Genomic DNA, 8,502 nt, shown 5'->3' on the forward strand with positions numbered 1-8,502 from the left:
AAGCTGAAGAAGATCCCAGCAGGACATAGTCCACACCTAGATGCAGAGCCGTGGCAGGGACCCAATTTCTTTGAATTTCCTAAATGTTGGATAGGAGGATAGGATGGATTCGTTCCTAGTTAAAACAGACATTTTCATAATAATAAATACATGAATTAAAGATTGAAATGAAGTAAAAGATGGGAGCTTGACAGAGCAGACTGAGAGCCTCAAAATGGAAATGCCCTGAAGAGAAAGGGTGAATTCTGACCCAAATATTACCAGAAAGGTCTCTCCTAGGTGTGTGGGTGGGGGCAGGTAGATGTAGCTCTCTTCTCTCCCTTCCCTCACCCTCTCTCTTCTGTTGCAGATGTTTACACTGTAGACAAGGCGCCTTCTGATTGGTTTAATAACTAGACAGGAAGAGTTTAGGTGGGACTTCTGAGGAGGAGGATAGAGTCGTCATCCAGAAGGAGAGGAAACAGGAGGTGCAAGATGAAAGAGAGGTAATGCTATGTGGCAGAATGTAGGTTAGTATAAATTGATTAATTTAAATTATAAGCGCTAATTGAGACAAGCCTAAGCTAAAGGCCAAGTTTTCATAATCAATAATAAGTTTCCATGTTGTTATTTGTGGGCTGGGGTCCAAAGATAGTCCAACAAGAAAGTTTGCTACTATGCTCTCCATCCCTCCCATACCCCCAGGAGAGCATGGGGCTACAACATGCTGTTCTCCCACTATCTGTGGCTGTGTTTGTGGACCTCTCTTGTCCTTGGCTCTCCAAGGTAGTCTCATCATGTTTCTCATGATGTCCAGGTAACACCATAAGGAACTTAAAGTCATCCTCCCCAGAAGGCAACAAGCCAAACAATCTAGAAAATCGTGACCTTGAAAAAAAAAGGGAAAGGAAAAGAGAGAGATGAAGGTGTATTATTGACATAAGATTGGGCTGGTCAAGCAGGGAGAGAATGATGTCAACACGGACCCTCAAAGGTGACCCATGGCTTCTGGAAGAGGACCTTCCTGTCAAGGTTGACCGTAACTGAACATCGGGAGGGAACGAATGTTTATACCTTCAACCTGGATCAATGCTCTAATCCCAGGTTGCCTATATTAAAAACTAAAGAACCATTAACCCCAAAACCACAAACAACAAAAGAAAAAAATAGATGAATTATGTAGTAGTTCACACTTAACAACTTCTGAGTGAAAATGCATGTGGTAGATGGGAGGAAATATCTGCACATGATTTGTCCAAGAAGGAGCTAATATCAATAATATATAAAGAACCCCTGTGGTTACAGGGCTGACCCCACAACCCCCTTTGCCTACCGTGTGGGGGCATGAGGAAGGAAAAGCAAAGTGCCCTCCCTTCCCTTGCCCTTTGCCACCTGTGGCAGGTAAGAGAGTTGGCCCCAGGGTCACAAGAGTGGGAGAACTGGGCCTGGACCTCACAGCTACAGCACACAGAGGGCAGGCACAGCACCTTGGCTGGGCAGCATCTAGAGCTGAGCCTATTGTTGTGGGCACTGATGGCATGGGTCTGTGAGCAGAGAGCAGGAAAGATACCCTACCCCCTTCCTTGTATCCCACGGGATGGCAAGGATAAGGGAAATATGTCCCCCCCCACCCTCACCCCTTGCCACCTTCAACAGCAGGAGACCCAACCTTGGAGGCATGAGAATGGAAAAGCTGGCCCTGCACCTCACCTGGGCAAAACAGTAGAGCTGACCCCGGTGGGATGCCTGTGGGGGAGGTGGACCCAGTGGTGTGAGAGCAGGATAACTGGCCTTGCTCCTGCTGTTGCTACATTGGGTGAGCTAGCCAGGGCAATGCTGAAAAGCTTGCCCTGATGATGATGAGGGAGAGCTGGCAGGCTGACCAACCCAGGTACCGCCCAGGCCCAGAACCAAGACTGCAAGGTAGTTCACTTCAATACCCACCTCATCTGTGAAATGCCGGAGCATGTAAAGGGGCTGGCCAGACCTGCTGATCCAGAGCCATAGGATCTCCATGACACCATAGATATCCAAGAGGAGTCCCAATGAGGGTCTAGTATCAGGATATAGCGGAAGCCAGAGGCCTCCAACCAGACCAACGACTCATTGCAATGAACAAGTAAGAATGTATGTATTAGAGGGTTTACTGTGTGACTCGCTGGGCCACACTACAGCTTCCACACTGAGATTTCTTTGTTTTGTGTTTTGTCTTGGTTTTACTTCAAAACTTTGTTTTTACAGGGAGGTTGCAAGGACAGAGGGCTGAAGTAAGAGGTTGGGGAGATAAATGAGTTGGAGATGCACGATGTGAAATTCGCAAAGAATCAATAAAAGTTAAAAAAAAAAATCTCCTGTGGCTTACCAACAAATACAAAATAATGCTACTGAAAATGGCCAAAGGATTGGAACATACACTTCCAGAAAAGATATACAAATGGCCAGTGGCTCACAGAGACACTTAGCACTACCATTAGGGAAATGCAAGTGAAAATGCTGTGGCTGAATTGTTGGAGGAAAGACTTCCAGAAGCCAAAGCCAGACAGACAGACCTCTCAGGGACGCTGAAGCATCTGTGCCATCCATCCAGCTGTTGGTGTGTGAAATGGGCACTCTTCTGGGGGGTCCTGGGACAGGTGGAGGTGACAGGCAAGCCCTCACAAGATGGTACACTGACTGGGGTTATGCCCAGGACCTTCATTCTGATCCTAAAAGCTGAGAGGCCTAAGAGGAAGAGAAACAGTCAGTTCCTGGCTAAGTCACATCCCCCAACTCCAACCTTACTCCCTGCTGGGCAGAGGAGGGGTTAATACCTGCTGAGGCTTGGGGCATTGTGCCATTGTTCTAGAAGAACAGTTCTGGAGCATGTGAGGCTGAGATGTAGTCAAGGTGAACCCCTCCAGCAGATAAGGGACTGAGTCTTGCCCAGTTTCTACTGCATCTCACTGTGTCCCCCAGTTGCCACATGACTGCCACCCACAAACCTCTATGGAGGCCATCATCTTTTCCTTGTGGCTTTTTTAAGTGACCCACTCTCCTACTGCTTTCACCTCTCCCTGTCTGTTCCCATCCTTATTCCCAGCCTAAGAGTCCCTGCTTTCCCTACGAGATTGTTTCTGAATTCTCCTTGCAGCCCATGTCACACGGAGCCAGTTCCTCCTGAGAGTCTGTGTTTTCCGTGCGGCACCTCTCAAACAGGAGAGTTCAGCAGACATCTGTAGAACCTCAGCTCCTACGGACCCCTCCCACTGAGGGAGCTGGTACCTGGCCTCCCCCTGGGGTAGTCTAAACAAGCATCTTCAAAAAAGGGCGTTTATTGCCAAGACAGTAGAGATAAGTGGGGCTCATCTGTCTGCCACAATGACTCGGGCTGGGCCAGGGTTGCACACTGTCAGAGTGATTTTAGCAGAGCCTGCAAACCATGAAACTCTTACAAACTCCAGATAAGACCCTTGTCTCTAGAGAGCTTGGAGGAGAGAGGAGTGGGGAGTTGTAGCGATAGTCGCCACTGGAGATAAGGAGAATATATATTTTGTTTAACCAAACCTGTCTATTGGCTAGAGACACCAATGAGCTGGCATCCATCAAATCCTTTTCTGATTTACACGAATACCTGATTCCCCCGATAAGGAAAAGTGTAAGTCAACACAGCTCTGTTGTCATTGGGTGTTACCTGTCCAGATACTGGAGTTTTTATCTACAGATTCATTCTCAGGCTTCCTTCAGCTTTATCTGTGACTTAGGTGTGACCAAACTGTCATGCATGCCTGTATGCACATGTGAGTGCTTACGTGCGTGCAAGGGTGTGGGTGGGTGTGTACGTGTGCATGTGCGTGTGCCTACGCACGTGCGCATGTGTGTGTTCCAAAGGTCTGTGTATGGTCATGTTATGAACAAATACCTCAGAGAAATGGTGACTTGAACTCCAAAGAGGAACAGAGGGAGGTGACAGCAACATGATGAATATATTTCATAATCAGCCCAAAGCTGCCAACTGTTGTCTACTCCAACAAGCTCTGGCCTGCTATCCATCAGCCCTAACTCAGGGAGGACGAACTCCAGCGCTACCCTGATAAGACAAAAAACTGTGGTCAATCATCCGATACCTCTGGACTCAGTTTCTCCATTTATGAAGGAAAAAATTATATCCACCACACACACCATCCATCATGAGGATGAATGGTCTGCATTATGCCAAGTGATCCTAAGACCGGAAGGTTGGTGGATTAAATAAAGATTTACAAAGAATCATGTCCAAATGAGGCTTATTTATGATGTGTTTCATGAAGGTAATAGATGAGAATTACAAGGATCCCCGGGGAGAATCTACTTCCAGCAACTCATTTTCCAAAAGAAGAGAGGGAGGGCAAGAGGGAGGGAAGGAAAGGCAAGGAGAGGGGATGGGACAGAGAGAGAGAGAGAGAGAGAGAGAGAGAGAGAGAGAGAGAGAGAGAGAGAGAGAGCGCAGCTCTCTGGTCACCCTCACCTGGTTTCCTTAAACAGCTTCAGATCCCCTACCCAGGAGTAGCAAAACTCACAGTGAACTGGACCCTTCCATATCAACCAACAATTAAGACAGCTCCTCAAAGACATGACCACCAGGTGGGGGGGCGATGTGACCTGGCAATCCCCCCAGTGAGAACTCCCTCAAATACCTCTGGGCTATGTCAGGTTGACAGCTGACACTAACTAGGACAACTAAGTCTGAGAAACTAAAAAGGCAACATAATAACCCTAATAGATATCATCTAAGCAGAGACCCAAAGGCAGACTTCACTCCTACCTCCAGCAATCCAGGGGGAAAGGCTGAGCTTGTTAGTCTTTAGACACCTAAAGGAGAGGCTGGTAGCTGATCCCACTCTGCTGAGGAGGCGTGATTGACAGATGGTGTCTGCAAAGAGAGGAACACTGAGACTCAGCCCGTGTGCTGAGAAACAGGAAGCAAGACAGCAAGCACTGCCCCCCCCAGTGCTGAGCTCCCCCTCTATAGCTCCAGGGTCAGATGTACTTCAAAGTCTGAACCAAAGCATCCCAGGGCAGACAGAGAAAGGTAAGCTGAAGCTCAGAGGCTAGGGCTTCAACTTGCATCTTGTGCCTATTCTGCTTCCTTCTTTCAGTTGTTTTTTTAAGATAGTATAGCTTCAAAACCCAAGGTGACCTTGAACTTCTGCCTTGGCCTCCCAAGTGCTGAGACTCTAGGCATACACCACTGAACCTGACTTCTTGCTTACAATTTTTCCTTTCATTTTCCCTGTAATATCATATTGGCTTGCACCTATAGAAAACCAAAGATGACATCTTTCTTTATCTCACAGAAGCTGAGAATGAACCTTCCACACTTTTCAGCCTTGAATCATCCACTAAATACTAATCGTTGACTCACTTTTATCCCATTATAAAACTACCGTCTAAATTCTACTAAACGGTTCATTTTCATCAAGAAATCATGCTACATTTTATTAAGTGTCTTTCTATTTTGTTTCCTAATACTAAACCACTTGGGTTTCTAGAAGTAATGAGTATTTGGCATTGATGACTTAATTTTTAATACAGTGCTGATTTTTAGCTTGAGAACATCATGTGCATTTAAAACTGTTGCATCGGCCAGGTGTGGCTCATGTCTGTGATATCAAAACTTGAGAGGCTGAAGCAAAAGGATTGCCATATTTAAGGCTGGCCTCAGTCAAAATGAGAGAGACAGAGAGACAGAGAGAGAGTTTATAGTTTCCTGGTTTAATGTTAAGAAGAAATCTGTGAGCTAGACAAGGCAGTGGTCATGCCTTAATCCCAGCACTTGGGAGGCAGAGGAAGGCAGACCTCTGCTTGTTTGAGGCCAGCCTGGTCTGCATATAGAGTTCCAGTCCAGCTAGAATTACACAATGGGATACTATCTTGAAGAAGAGGAGGAGGAAGAGGAGGAAGAGGAAGGAGGAGAGGGAAATAATTTGTAGATGTAACTCAATGGAAGCATACTGATGCTTGAACAGCATGTGCACGGCCCTAGGTTCAATCCACTACAGAAGAAGAAAGGGGATGGGATAAGAAGAGGCTCTATAGTAAAATAACTTTGGAATCTACTTCAGTAGTGAAGCATCCTAAGATGTGCAAGGTCTTAGATTCCATCCCTAGCATGAAACAAGAATTTGAATTTATTTTATTTTGTCATTTTGTTTTGTTTTGTTTTGTGAGATAGGGTCTCTGTGTAGCTTTGGCATCCTGGAACTAACTCACTCTGTAGACCAGGCTGGCCTTAAACTCACAGAGATCTACCTGCCTCTGCCTCCCAAGTGCTAGAATTAAAGACATGTGCTACCACCTCTGGGCTTATCTTTCATTTCAGAAATTCAAACCATACAACGGTTATTGTTCTCAGGATATCCGAGTTGAGTCAAGCTTCAATTTTCTCCCATATTCAATGGGACCAGATGCCATCTCTGGGGTCTTTTGGCTGCTTTATAAAATGTCCCTAGCTCTTCCTTCCCATTAACTCCAGTTCTAGGTCTCATCCATTAATTTACCTCTTCAGTCCCCCATAAGGGGTGAGGGTGGGAACTAAACATACAATTACCACATGACCAAGTGATCCTGCTTCTTGGTATTTATTCTAGTGAATGAAGCAGTCACATTCGCATTCTCAAAAACCTTTGCACAACTGCTATGAACAGTTTTGCTTGTAATCACCGAGAACTGGAAACAACCAAAATGTCCTACAGTGGGTGAATGTTTTGTGAGCTATGCTATACCCTTATAAAGATACATCAATAACCAGGAAGGCACTAAGGACAAGGAAGACATCTTGAATGGATCTCCAGGACTTTTTTGCTGACTGAAAACATAAATCTCCCAAAGGCACATACTGTATGATTCTATTTAATAACATTCTCAAAATAACCAAATTATAGAGGAGGAGAAAACTAGTGGTTGCTAGGAATTAGGGAGGCTGGGTGAAGTGGGGGGAGTGTGGTGTAAGCTCTTAGATCAAGGCTCTTCATGGTATGGTACAGCTCTGTGTTCCAGCAGCAATAGCAGTTATGCGTGTCTATTTGAGATAGGGTACACATGCCTATTTGTGATAAAATGATAGAGGACTTGGCACACCTGTACTAATGTCGTATTTCTGTTTTAAGAGAGTGCAAAAGCTATATAAGAGGTACTCACTGAGGCTGGAGAAATGGATCAACAGCTAAATGCTTGCTGCTCTTGCAGAGGGCCCAAGTTTGGCTCCCAGCACCCACTTTGAGGAAATCACAACTAACTGTAACTCCAACTCCAAGAAATCCAATGTCCTCTTCTGGCTTCCTTGGGCAACTGAACACACACACACACACACACACACACACACACACACACAAATAAATGTAAAATAAATCTTTTTATAGGAGCTTGATTGTACATGGGAATCTACCTTTACTATCTTTGAAACTTCCTATGAATTAAGTATGAAAAAATGTGAAGTTTCATTACATGTATACATATGCATCTGTATATGCCCACCAGTGGCGAATCAGTAGCCAGCAGGCTTTCCTGTGGAAGAGCTGCAAAAGGAATTGTCAGCTGCTCATAGTTTACCAGAACATCTTTTTTTTTTTTTTTTATTGAAATGGAGATGATGGTTAGGAATAGGAATGTTGTACCTTTTTTCCTTTTAACTTCAAAGGAATGCTTGACCACTGAACAGCTGATCCAAGCAGAAAGGAGACTCGGGAGAGCAGTACCAATATCCTCCTATGTACAACCATCATCCATGGGTTACTTTTGTTTGTAGGGCCATGTTAGTCAGTACTCTTTCTTTCTTTTCTTTTCTTTTTTTTTCTTAACTTAAACAGTCTTTAATGAAATCTGTGTATGAGACACCCCTACTCCTGCATCTTCTCAATCGTTTCTTCCTTGTATTTGCCCTTCTCCTTTCCTACTTGTCGAGACTTGGCTTTCCTCTCTAGGATCTTCTTGCGGTCTTTGTCCAGCTTTAGCCTGGTGATAACCACCTTGCTGGTGGATGCCCACATGGACAGTTGTGCCATTAGCCTTTTCTCGCTGTACTCGTTCAATGTAGATGACATATTTCTTCCTGTACACCTGGACCACTTTGCCAATCTGCTGACCTTTGTAGTGTCCTCGGACAACCTGAACTTCATCATCCTTTCGAATGGGCATAGATCGAACATTGTACTTCTATCTCAGCTCTTCGGAAAGAGGGGAAGACATGATCTTCCTCCGAATGTGAGAAGGTGCATTGAAATGCCATTTGCGGTTCTTGCTTCGGTCAGAAGTCATGCAGGGATTGAACTTCATTTTGGCGGCTGCGATCCGTTGATGACCGCAAAAGGAAAGAGGTCTACCAGTCAGTACTCTTTCTGTTATAAGTGTCAAAACTGATTTTCAGATTAACCTAATAGGGGTTGAGGATGTAGCTCCATGGTGGAGCCCTTGACTTACATCTTACATGCACAGGGTCGTGGGTTTGATCCCTAGTACTGCAACATATATATATATATATATATATATATATATATATATATATATATC

At 44.9% G+C, this 8,502-nt stretch overlaps 1 pseudogene; it reads right to left on the minus strand.

Annotated features, from left to right (window-relative positions):
• Nucleotides 1–7,798: 7,798 nt before the first annotated feature.
• Nucleotides 7,799–8,268, minus strand: LOC127230281 (60S ribosomal protein L26-like; annotated as a pseudogene).
• Between the last annotated feature and the right edge of the window lie 234 nt (nt 8,269–8,502).

Source organism: Phodopus roborovskii, unplaced genomic scaffold (assembly GCF_943737965.1).
Source record: "Phodopus roborovskii unplaced genomic scaffold, PHOROB, whole genome shotgun sequence".
Classification (NCBI taxonomy): Eukaryota; Metazoa; Chordata; class Mammalia; order Rodentia; family Cricetidae; genus Phodopus; species Phodopus roborovskii.